This window comes from Cynocephalus volans, chromosome 17 (genome assembly GCF_027409185.1).
Source record: "Cynocephalus volans isolate mCynVol1 chromosome 17, mCynVol1.pri, whole genome shotgun sequence".
NCBI lineage: Eukaryota > Metazoa > Chordata > Mammalia > Dermoptera > Cynocephalidae > Cynocephalus > Cynocephalus volans.
In genome coordinates, this window is record NC_084476.1 from 12,501 (window position 1) to 23,679 (window position 11,179).

An 11,179-nucleotide genomic window follows, 5' to 3' on the forward strand; every position below is an offset into this window, starting at 1 on the left:
TCTTCTGCGCATTTCCTGCTTCGTCCATTCTCACTATCTTCTGCCAGGACATTTCAGACCCTGCAGCTCTCTGACGCTGCTCTGTAGGCTGTGGGTTTGGCTTTGTGTCTCTGAAGTTAAGTGTGAGAATGGAAGAGGAGCCCCCAAGGACCTCAGGGAACCCTGGTGAATGGTATGTGTGTCCCACCACTTGGTGTAGAAACCTTGGTTGATCTTGTTTGGGCCAGACCTGACATGCCGTTGTGAGCTGAGGGCCCAGGCCAGGCCAGGTGACCAACACTAGCATTGGGGTCTGCAGATCTGGGTCTGTGAAAGGAGTCACTTGAGCTGTGCTTTCAGTGATTGCTTTATCAGAAGAAGGTGCGATGCCAGGACAGCAGGCGCTTTTGTCTAGTTGTACAAAACCTGGTTCCTGAAGCTTAGCAAATGAATGGGGGAAGGAATTTTCAGAAAGTGTGCATGTGGGAGGTCTGTAGTGTGACTTCATATTACAGCTCTGACACTGAAGGATATGGGCAATGTTACTAGCCTAAATAACATTCACTTCACCCAGTTGTAAGTTGATGAGCGTATTAACAGTACTAGGGAAATGTCCCTGAATTGACACAGAAATAATTGTGAAGTGTGTTTAGAGCACAAGTTACTATGTGGCAGTTGTATTTATGGGGTTTCTTGGTGTCTATCCAGCAAGTGAAATTTTTGTTCCCCTCTGGTACTGTGCAGCCTGCCTAGCATTCCTGGTTTGACTTTACAGAAGTTTATAAAGGACCTAGTTCCCCAGGACAGTGGCTTCTAGGAGAGAAATTTGGGTACTAGATGATGGTCTGGTTTTCTTTAAAGTAAAGGAGGTTTATAAAGTTTGAAGGAAGGCACCTTATAAATAGACTTTTGACATGAAAGAACACATTTAAGGCCTGAACCCTCTCACTAACATTTCAGAGCAGAGGCAAAAGAGCCCCAGAAAGTGCAAGACCCTGGCTTTCCATGTCCCAAGCAATTATTGATCCTACTGCCTGCAGTGAACAAGAGTTGAGTGATACATTTTCTGGAAGCTGTCAATGACTTGATGATATTGGAAGGTTTGAACCAATTTCCAGAAGGGAGAGGTGAGTCTGACTGATAATGATAGATAAGGACCTAGAAAATGTTAATTGTTGGAGGGGTCTTGAAGACATGGATTGGGGCACATTGATACCCTATCACACCTGAGACAATCTCTCTACACTGCTCTCTAAACACTCTTCTATTTTTTTAATTTTATTTATTTTTAATTTTCACACTTCTAGTTTAGAAATTTCCCCTCAGTGATTGTTTTTAGAGCTTGAGATCTCTTAAACCTAGTCTATCACCCAATTTGGCATCTAGAGATGTGCTTGTGATCCATCCATCCTGAGATCTTCATGCTTTTGATTAGTATTATCAATTTTGCCAATTAACAAAAAACAAGTATTTGTTTTTGCAATAATTTTTTTGACAGTGAAGTCAACTTGAGATCATTTTGTTACATAGAAGTAAAATTACACACATTGCTTTACAATGCCTTATTTTAAACATCCATATCTATTTTTAATCCCAACACTTTCTGGAGATTATCTGAATATAAACGTTTGATAACAAGTGTTTTTCTCTAATGTCAATTATCTGTTCCTAAAAATCGTAAATTGTACACAAAAATAATAATCCTATTTTACATCATTTGAAATGGGAAAATCAGACTGCATCACATTTGTTCAAAACCCACAAAAACTAAAGGACTGTACAGTGATCCCATGTAAGTATCAGAATGTTATGATGTAAGAAACTTAAGACATATTCTTTTAATCTTCAGGAAATTGTTTTTGTTTTATGCACATAGCTTCAACTACATTGAGGTTCATTAAGTTGACTTTGTGGTTTTCAAAACTTCTACATGTTATTCTAAATTTCTACTTAGTATATTTGGCATGTAATCGAAAAAGGTCTCTTGCACTCTTCAAATGGGTAAAAATATTGACTTTCATATGCTTAATCAGCCTTTCCTGTGTAAGAAATCAACAAAAATGTATTGGCTTAAAAAGAAACATTTAATTTAATCATCTTTCTATGGATCAGAATGTGGGCTGAGCTCAGTTGGGAAATTCCTCTGCTGGTGTTGTCTGGAATATGGATGAGGTTGTAGGCACCTTGTGCCTTGACAGAGGCTGGTTGGTTCAAGATGGGTTTGCTACATGTCCTGTGTATGCTGACTCTAGGCTAGATGTTCTTTCTCCAACAGAATAGCCCCAGGCTTCATCCTAATATGAATGTTTCCAAGAATGCAGGCTCTAGTAGCAGGTACTTCTTAAATGTATGTTTGCATCACATTTATTGATGTCCTCTTGACCAAAGCAAGTCCAAGGGCAAAGCCCATGTAGTCAGAGGGGACTACATGAGGGTGTGGATACCTGAAGGTTTGTCATTTGGAACCATTTCTGAAACAGTATAACACAAGAAATGTAATCATGTATTTTTTCTATATAAATTTGGGTAAAAAATGTTGAATTGCAACATGCATATGTTCCAGAATATTTACATATATAAATGCTAGAAGTGGTGTAGTGGAAACACTTATTTGGAGTGCTGCTTTGTATCACTGTATTAATAGGAAAATAGATCATATAGTCCAAATTTTTATCTGGTTGCTTTTTATCTCCCCCTCCCCCAACTTCTCTGGCTAAAAATCGTAGTATTTTAGTGAATAAAGGTGGGGAGGGTGGACATCTTGATCTTGTTTCTGATCTTCAAGGAAAAGTTTTTAACTTTTCACCACTGGGGATGGTATTAACTTTGGGGTTGTCATATGTGGCATTTAACATGTTACAGTACTTTTATGTTAATCTAGAAAAAGATACAGTAGAGAACAATAATCTCCAAATATGTTGGTTATTCATGAATATAAAATTGGATTAAAATCTGGAATGCACACCATGACAAGCCATGGAGGCATTCTGTGAGGGAAAGGTGAGAGAAAGCTTTTATTGGCATAAAGGGAGAAGTTCACATATGCTGCTTGGAAACAGTTCATTGGTTTTAGAGGTTCAGAGTCAGATTTGTCATCAGTTCATTGGTTGAGATGCCGTTACTGGGCAGTTTGTTTTTGGAGCATTTATCTGAATTAGTGCCATGGCAAAAAATGTCTAATGATTAACTTTGTTACAGAACTGTGTGTTTGTACAAAGCTGGAGATGCATGGAAGGAGTGAAGATATTTCTGATGAGTTTTTAGAAGGTCCTTGGGAAAAATTCTTACCTCAGACAGGCAAACATAAGCCCCCCTCTTTTGTGCCTTTTCTGGCTCTGTTTTTTCTGTGTATTACAGAAATTAATTCCATCAACTTTTACATTTTCCCCTTTTATCAAGAGCTTTATTTGAAATCATCATTGATAAGTCTAATGTCAGATTTTATGTGTACCTTGATGCTGGGATGAACATGTTCCAGTCAGCGGATCTGGTCTCAAGTTGGGGGTAATGAACTTCTGTAAGTCAGTGCCAGGAGCCTTTTAATCACATTTGAGAAAGGAAGAGGCCTGAAACAGTTCCTTTTCAGCCTGGGTTGTCTAGATTTTATCTTTAAGTTTAATTTATCTATCTTTTAGGTATTGGTTATCATCTCAGCACTGCGCGAACACTATTTTGTGAGGATTGGCATTTCTGTACAGATTTAATAATGAGTACACAGTTTAAAAGTGAAATGCAGAGTAAAAATACCAGCAACATGACCATTCCACATTCCACGTTGTGTAATGGTTGTAAGCCATCAATCTAGACTTAAAAGCATTCGATTAAATAAATCAAATGACAATGGAGAACTAGGTGAGGCTTGCAGTACCCTTATGGTTTGTTCTCTTATTTGATGCAAATGAATCTCTATTGCCCCAGAGGAGTTTACCCAGTCACAGCATGTAGTGTTAGCAATAACATAGACAACATCTTCCTGAACTAATAATCAAGAACAATTTTATTATCTAAAACTACCCTGGCTAGAGATGTTAATGTGCTGTTGCTCAGCAATAGCTTTTACAGTGGAATCTGCAAAACTTCGTGGGGCGACAGGTAGATTTCTTATCATTCTTTAATTAGTGGCTATACTATGTGTTTCAAGAGATCTGCCAAAGGAAGCAAATCTAGAATCTCGTAATTCACCAAGCAAAACATACTTGACCCTTTGATGAAGTGAGTGGGGACTAGTCCAATGAATATTCTGGTGATCAGCTTTACTTATTATGTGTTGATAACAGAGAAGTCAAACATTCCAATTCACATTGGTCTCCTGCTGTCCAGCTGACTAAACATTAAGAGGCCCAAATAGAAGTATCCCACTCACAAATGTGAGTAATATGAGTACAGACAATTCTTCCACCTGTGAATTATTATATGTAATGAAATTAAACCAGGAGTTAGTTATATTACTATATATTGCTAATGATGACTCCTTTGGGGATTGGTTTCAATAACACTTAAAAAATCTTAGGGAGAACCAAGGAATGTTTTAAGAAGGAAGAACCATTACACATTTCTAGGGTCCTGAAACTGGGTAAAGCCTTGGCTTGACTCTGCCTGTGGCCTGGGACAGAATGCTTTCCAAACCTCCTGGTCTCTGGACTTCTCACATTCTGGTCCCCCAATGCAGAGGGATAAGGTCTGAAACCATCTCACCATAAGTACAGAGGGTCTGGAACCCACAAGACCCTCAGAATTAAAAAAAAAAAAAAGAGGGTGAACAAGTTGTAATCCAAAGCCCGTCAGTTCCAAGCTATAGTTCCCACTGGTTTTCTTAGAAAAAGAAATGTAACTTGAGGCTATGTGTAGGTTGCTCACTTATGGGCACAAGATAGATAACTGACACTTTTGACAGGAATATGTGAAAAATTCAGAGTGTTCAGAAAGTCAATCAATCTGGTCTTCAGTTCTGTGTACTTGAGGTAGGTTTCAAATCCCCCAATGTGCATAAACCCAATGAAAGTCAATGAAAGGAGGGAAGGTGTGCACCTTCTGGGCCCAAATACATTGAATTAAGTACAAAGAGCATTCTCCTCTGGACAGGATCCCACACCAGGTAGGTCAGTGACATGATGTGGTTAATGAGAGGTCCACCCAGACTTTCAGCTAGAGAACATGGTTTTCATGGAAGAATGGGAGAATAGGGCATGAAGGACCAATTTTACAGCAAGCCTGAGACCTTGAGCAACAAACCTAAAACTCAAATTCTCATTTTTCTATCTAGGAGATGGGGTTAATCACACCTGTGTTAGACATGAAATTCTGATACATTATCAAAACAGCTTTTACATCCAGTGGAAATTAGAGAATACACTGAATAAGAATAAATAAATCACATGTATAAACTGGTATTTAGAGTAACTCGTGCTTCTGCACAGAAATTGAAACAATTAAAGTGAGGAGACAACCACAGTCGCAGAGTAAATATCTGCAAACTATATGTCTGATAAATGGCTAATATCCAAAACATATAAAAGACTCAAAGTACCCAATAACACTCCCCCAAATAACTCTATTCAAAAAATGAGCAAAGAACCTGAATAGACATTTTTGAAAAGAAGACATGAAATCACCAATAGAAGTATAAAGAAAATCCTTAACTTCACTAATCCTGAGAAACCCAGTTTAAAAACCACAATGAGAACACTTCACACCTATTAGAATGTCAATTATCAGAAAGATGAAGATAACTGTTCATGAGCATGTGAACAAAACAGAACACTTGTACACTGTCAGTGGAAGTGTAAGTTAGAACACCATTTTGGAAAGTAGCATAAATTTTTCTCAGAGTGCTAAAAAGAAATCTACCATAGATCTAAAAACTCCACTTCTGAGTATGTATTCAAATGAATTGAAATCAGTTTGTCAGAGATGTCACCATTCCAATATTCACTGCACCATTATTCACAACAGGGAACATATCAAAACTACAGATATACTCAATATCAAAACTACAGAGATACTCAATATCAAAACTACACAAATGAATGGATAAAATAAATATCATGCATATAAAAATGTAATTCTATTCAACTTTAGGAAAACACAAATTTTCAATTGTGACAGGATGGCTAAATCTAGAGGACATCATATTAAGTAAAATAATCCAGGCACACACACACACACACAAACTACCCCATAATTTTATTTATATGTAGTCTAAAAAATTCAAACTAAGAGAAACAGAAAATAGAATGGAGGTTACCAGAAGCTGAGGGGTAGGATGAGGGTCAAAGGTAAATGTGGACATGTTGCTCAAATGGTACAAAGTGTAATTTGGCAGAAGGAATAAGTTCTGTGATGTACTGCACAGCATGGTGAATATAACTAACAGTAATGCATTGTATATTTCAAAGTTGCTAACAGTGGATTTTAAATGTTCTCACCATGAAATAATATGTGACATAATGAATGTTAATCAGTCTGATTTTATCATTTCACAATGTATATATGTGTTAAAACATCATGTTGTACCTCATGAACATATAGTTATAATCTGTCAATTAAAATAAGATAAAAATTTTAAAAGGCAGGAATTTCCCAAATGAATTAAAAAAAAGAAACCAACAGAGAAAAAACTAAATATTGTGCACAGGAAAAACACTTTAAATTCAAAGATACAAATAGGTTGAAATTTAATGGATGGCAAAAGATATGCAATGTAAACAGAACCCAAAGACAGCTATGCTGGCTGGCCATAATAATATCAGAGAACATAAATATTAAAACAAAAATGTTATTGCGGATAAAAAGGGACATTTATAATGACAAAAGTGTCAGTCATGAGAACATCATGACAATTATAGACACACATGCATCAAACACGAAGCCCAATTATAAATGAAAATAATTAGGAAAGAAGAGAGAAGTAGACTGTTCCATATAAATATTTGGAGACATCCAGGGCAACTTTCACTAATGGATAGAACAACTAGGCAAAGCATTAGCAAAGGTATAGGAGTCCTGGACAACATTATAAAGCAACTGGACTTTACAAATATGTATACATACAACACATCACCCAACAACTGAATGCATTCTGTTCAAGTGCACATGGAAGGATCCCAGAAAACATCACTTACTAGGCCATAAAATAGCCTCAATAAATGTGAAGATTGAAATCACAGAAAGTAAATTCTCTGACTGCAATAGATTTAAACTGAAAATGATAAACTAAAGGATAAGTCGGTAGTTCACAATTATGTGGAAATTAAACAACAAACTACAAACAGCCAGTAAGTCATAAAGTCACACAAAAAAATTAGAAACATTTTAAGACTGAAAACAAAAACATGACATACCAAAACTTATAAAGGGGTTAGAATAAAATTTATAGCTGTAAATATCTATACTTTGAAAAGATCTGAAATCAAAAAGCTAAGTTTCCAACCGAAAAAGAAGAAAAAGATAGAAAAACTAACTAAACCCATAAAGAACAGGAAAAAGAAAATACAGATCGGAGAATGATAAATACTGGTGCTGTAGTTTCTGCCCACTGGTACTACAGATTTGGGGACAGAAGGGTGACAAGTGGAAGTGACTTCTCTGCCCAATGGGGCCCTGCAACACCTGCATTCAGCCACACCTCAGGTTCTATGTTGGACCCCATTCTGTTTTACATTTACCCCTCCTTGGGGCCTGGGTTTCCTCCCCCTCACTAGGCTTCTGAGGACAGAGAAGAGGCCACTGCAGACTCCAGGATGCTCCTTCAGTGAAAACAGGCTCTGGGGCCATTGTTAGGTCTGCAGACCTATGTGCAAGAAGAACCATGCACAAGGCAATGCACAACTGGAACTGGGATTTACTCTGTTGCCCCTCTTAGTGGCAAGATACAAACATAGCACTCCATCACTGCAGATATAAACACAAGATATTCCTGAAGTATAGAGCACGTGGTACATAATCATATCTACTATGTGGTCCCATTTGAAAATATGAGGAATAAGAATAAAGGATATATCTTCCTTCCAGACACTACTTCTCACTAAATAGAATATGATAAGCACTACTATTCACAGCAGTTTAAATAATTGCAGATTTAATCTCTTAACACGTATGTGCCTGATCTGTGCATTCTCATGGAAGTATTTCTATTCAACCCACAGACTGGCTCCATGTTAGCTTCAAATATTAGAAAAGAAAAAAAACATCTACTTAAGAGACAGTTTGTAATAATGACCATACAAATTTCCTACAAATCTCCTACAACAGGAGAGTAGGAATAAAGAAGCAAAGTACTTTAGGCAACAAGTTTAATAAAATATAAACAAGTGCCATTTAATATCAACAATTCTGAGGTAAGCCTTCCAGTCAAGATGGCAGAACAGATAGTCCCCAGCATCACTGTCTGACAAATCAACCAATCTACAACCACTATAAAGCAATGACAGCCAAGCTGGGGCTGCCAGAGCTCAGGGGAAGAGGAGAGACCTATGGAGTTGAAGGCAGGAGAAGCCATGATGAGAAAAAGGATCATTCCCACCATTTTGAGCCCCAGCCACTTTAAGGCTGGAGCTTGTGAACACAAGAAGTGAGAGATGTCAAAAGCCACAGCTGTGCCCTTCATGTGAAGTTGCTTGGAAGTGCCAGGTGAGAAGAGGGACTTGGTAGCCCCCAGGCCAGCAAGACCACTAACAGTGTTTCTGTGGACCCATATAGGAGGAGCCAGAGACAACAGAATAAAGTAATCACTGAGAGGCCAATGAGTCATGACAAGGGACCAATGCATGGCCTGTCCTATGCAAAGTGTTTGGAGTTTGTGCAGTTGGGGAGATGGCCCACCAGGGGAATATCGGTGCACAGCATAGACAGATGATCTGCTCTCCAATCAGCACAGGATTACTCAGTGTAGACTGGTCAGGAATATAGAATTGCTGGGGTTGCAGTTTGGCAAAAAGACTCAGGCTCAGACCAGAGTTTCCACACAACCCAGTTGTACCAGACCTCATGAAACCAGGAAATACATACAAGATCAAACATCAAAACATGAGCTGCACAGAAAACCTTCCCCAGGGAATCCGAAGCAAAGCAGCAATTCAGCTAAACCACAGGGCTCAAGTGCTGGTCCCCATAGGAAGTTCCTCCACTTTAGAATTAAGCCAAAGACAAATTAATTCCAGTGCAGTTTAAGTGCTGGGAAGAGTGACCAACACAGAAGTGAAAGAAAAACCAAAATATCCACACATCAGAGACAAAGTTTGATTTTTACTAATAAAGGTCTAACACCACCAAAGAACACCTATAAAACCTAGAAGGGCTGGAAGTCCCTGGGCTCACAAGCCAGGGAGGTGGGAGGGCCAAGGGCCTCAGCCATGCACACCCAACATCCACAACTAGCGCAGATATACCCACTGAACCTCCACAGGAAGCACCCTGGGCCACCGAGTCAGGGCATTGAGGGGCCAAGGGCCCCAGCCACACACCCCCAACATCTGCATCCAACCAAGCCACTGCAGGAAGCACCGTGGGCTCCTGAGATGGAGCTGTGGGGGAACAAGGGTCTCAGCCACAGCCCTGATGTCTGTAATGAGCCCAGTTGACCACTGTGCTGCTGCAGGAAGCACCTTGGGATCCTGAGGCAGGGCTGTGGGGAGCCAAGGGCTTCAGCTATGTCCCCCAAATCCATATCCAGCCCGATGATGACCACCAAGGAACTGCTGGTAGTACCCTGGGATCCCAAGCTGGGATGGTGGAGGGCCAAGGGCTTTGGCCACACCCCTAACATCTGCAACCAGCCCAGTGATGACCACCATGCCACCACAGGAAGTGCCCTGGACTCCCAAGCTGGGGCAATGGGAGCCAAGGTCCTCAGCCACATCCCCTAGACATCAAAACCAGCTCAGTGACAACCAGTGAGCTGCTGAAGGAAGCACCACAGGCTCCTGACCTGGGGCAGTTGGGGGCTGAGGGCTTGAGCCACACCCCCTGACATCTGCATCCAGCCCAGTGACAACCCAGCCACTTCTAGAAGCCCCCTGGCCTCCCATGAAGGAATGAGGGAGGGCACAGGTTTTAATCATGCTCCACCACATTCCCCGTCTTCCAACCCTATTTCCCCTCCCACTTCTCCCCAACTGCTCCACAAGATCTTAGGTGGCATGGAGCCAGGGGAAGCTGAATACAGCCATAACTAGGCAAGCAGCTGCCACTGTCTGGGCCCTACCAGGGTCCAGAGACCTGGAGCTTGGGAAAGCTGAACCAAGCCAGAACTAGGAAAGCCACCACCACCACCCTGGGCCACACCAGGATACTAAGGCTTGGAGTCAGGGGAACCTGAACCAGCCACAACCAGGTACAGAGCATACCCAAAACACCATTTTCATTCAGGTAGCCCACATAGACACAATTGCCATGGCTACTGCAAAAGCAGCTACACTCTGCAGCAGCAGTCACAGCCACTGTGCACATGATACACCAGACTCTCAACTGCATTGACACAAGGAGAGGCACCAGTGGAGACAAAAACAACACTCTCCACAAAGCACACTACAGAGTAAAAGAAGCATCCGATTTATGATAATGGGAGAACTTGATCACATCTGTCTCAGTACTGGACAGATCATCTATACAACAAACCAACAGAGGATCAGTTAATCAGATGGATAGAACAAATCTATGGTGACTAGAAGGGGGAGAGGAAGGGGAGGGTAGAGATTGGATAAGGGGCATAAAGAATAATTATGATTTGTAACAATGAATAGGCTAATAAAAAAACTCTGATGTAAGTCACACTATTATCCTCTGTATAAGTATTTCCTATCTGTAGTTGTCCTGGCTTCTATCAAGGTAAATTTTTCTCATATGATTATATGCATAAATGCAGCATACTTGGGGCTGTTTTCTGCATTATAGGCTGTGTAGCAACATCTCTGGCTTCTTTCCACTAGAACTTTTAACTTCTAGTTATGACAACAAAAACATCTTCAGACATAGCCATATATCCCCTGGCAGGCAATATCACCACTTATATTTAACTGTTGTTAGTCAAAACTTTTAAAATAGTTTTGGTCCTACATTTACCAATTCTATTGGAAAATTTGCACTCACGTTACATAAATTGATAGTTTTCATTTCAAATTATCTGATTTATAGACATGTTACATTGAAAGCTTTGACACATTAAAGATATTGATGAAGATAAACTTATTGTCACTATTCAATA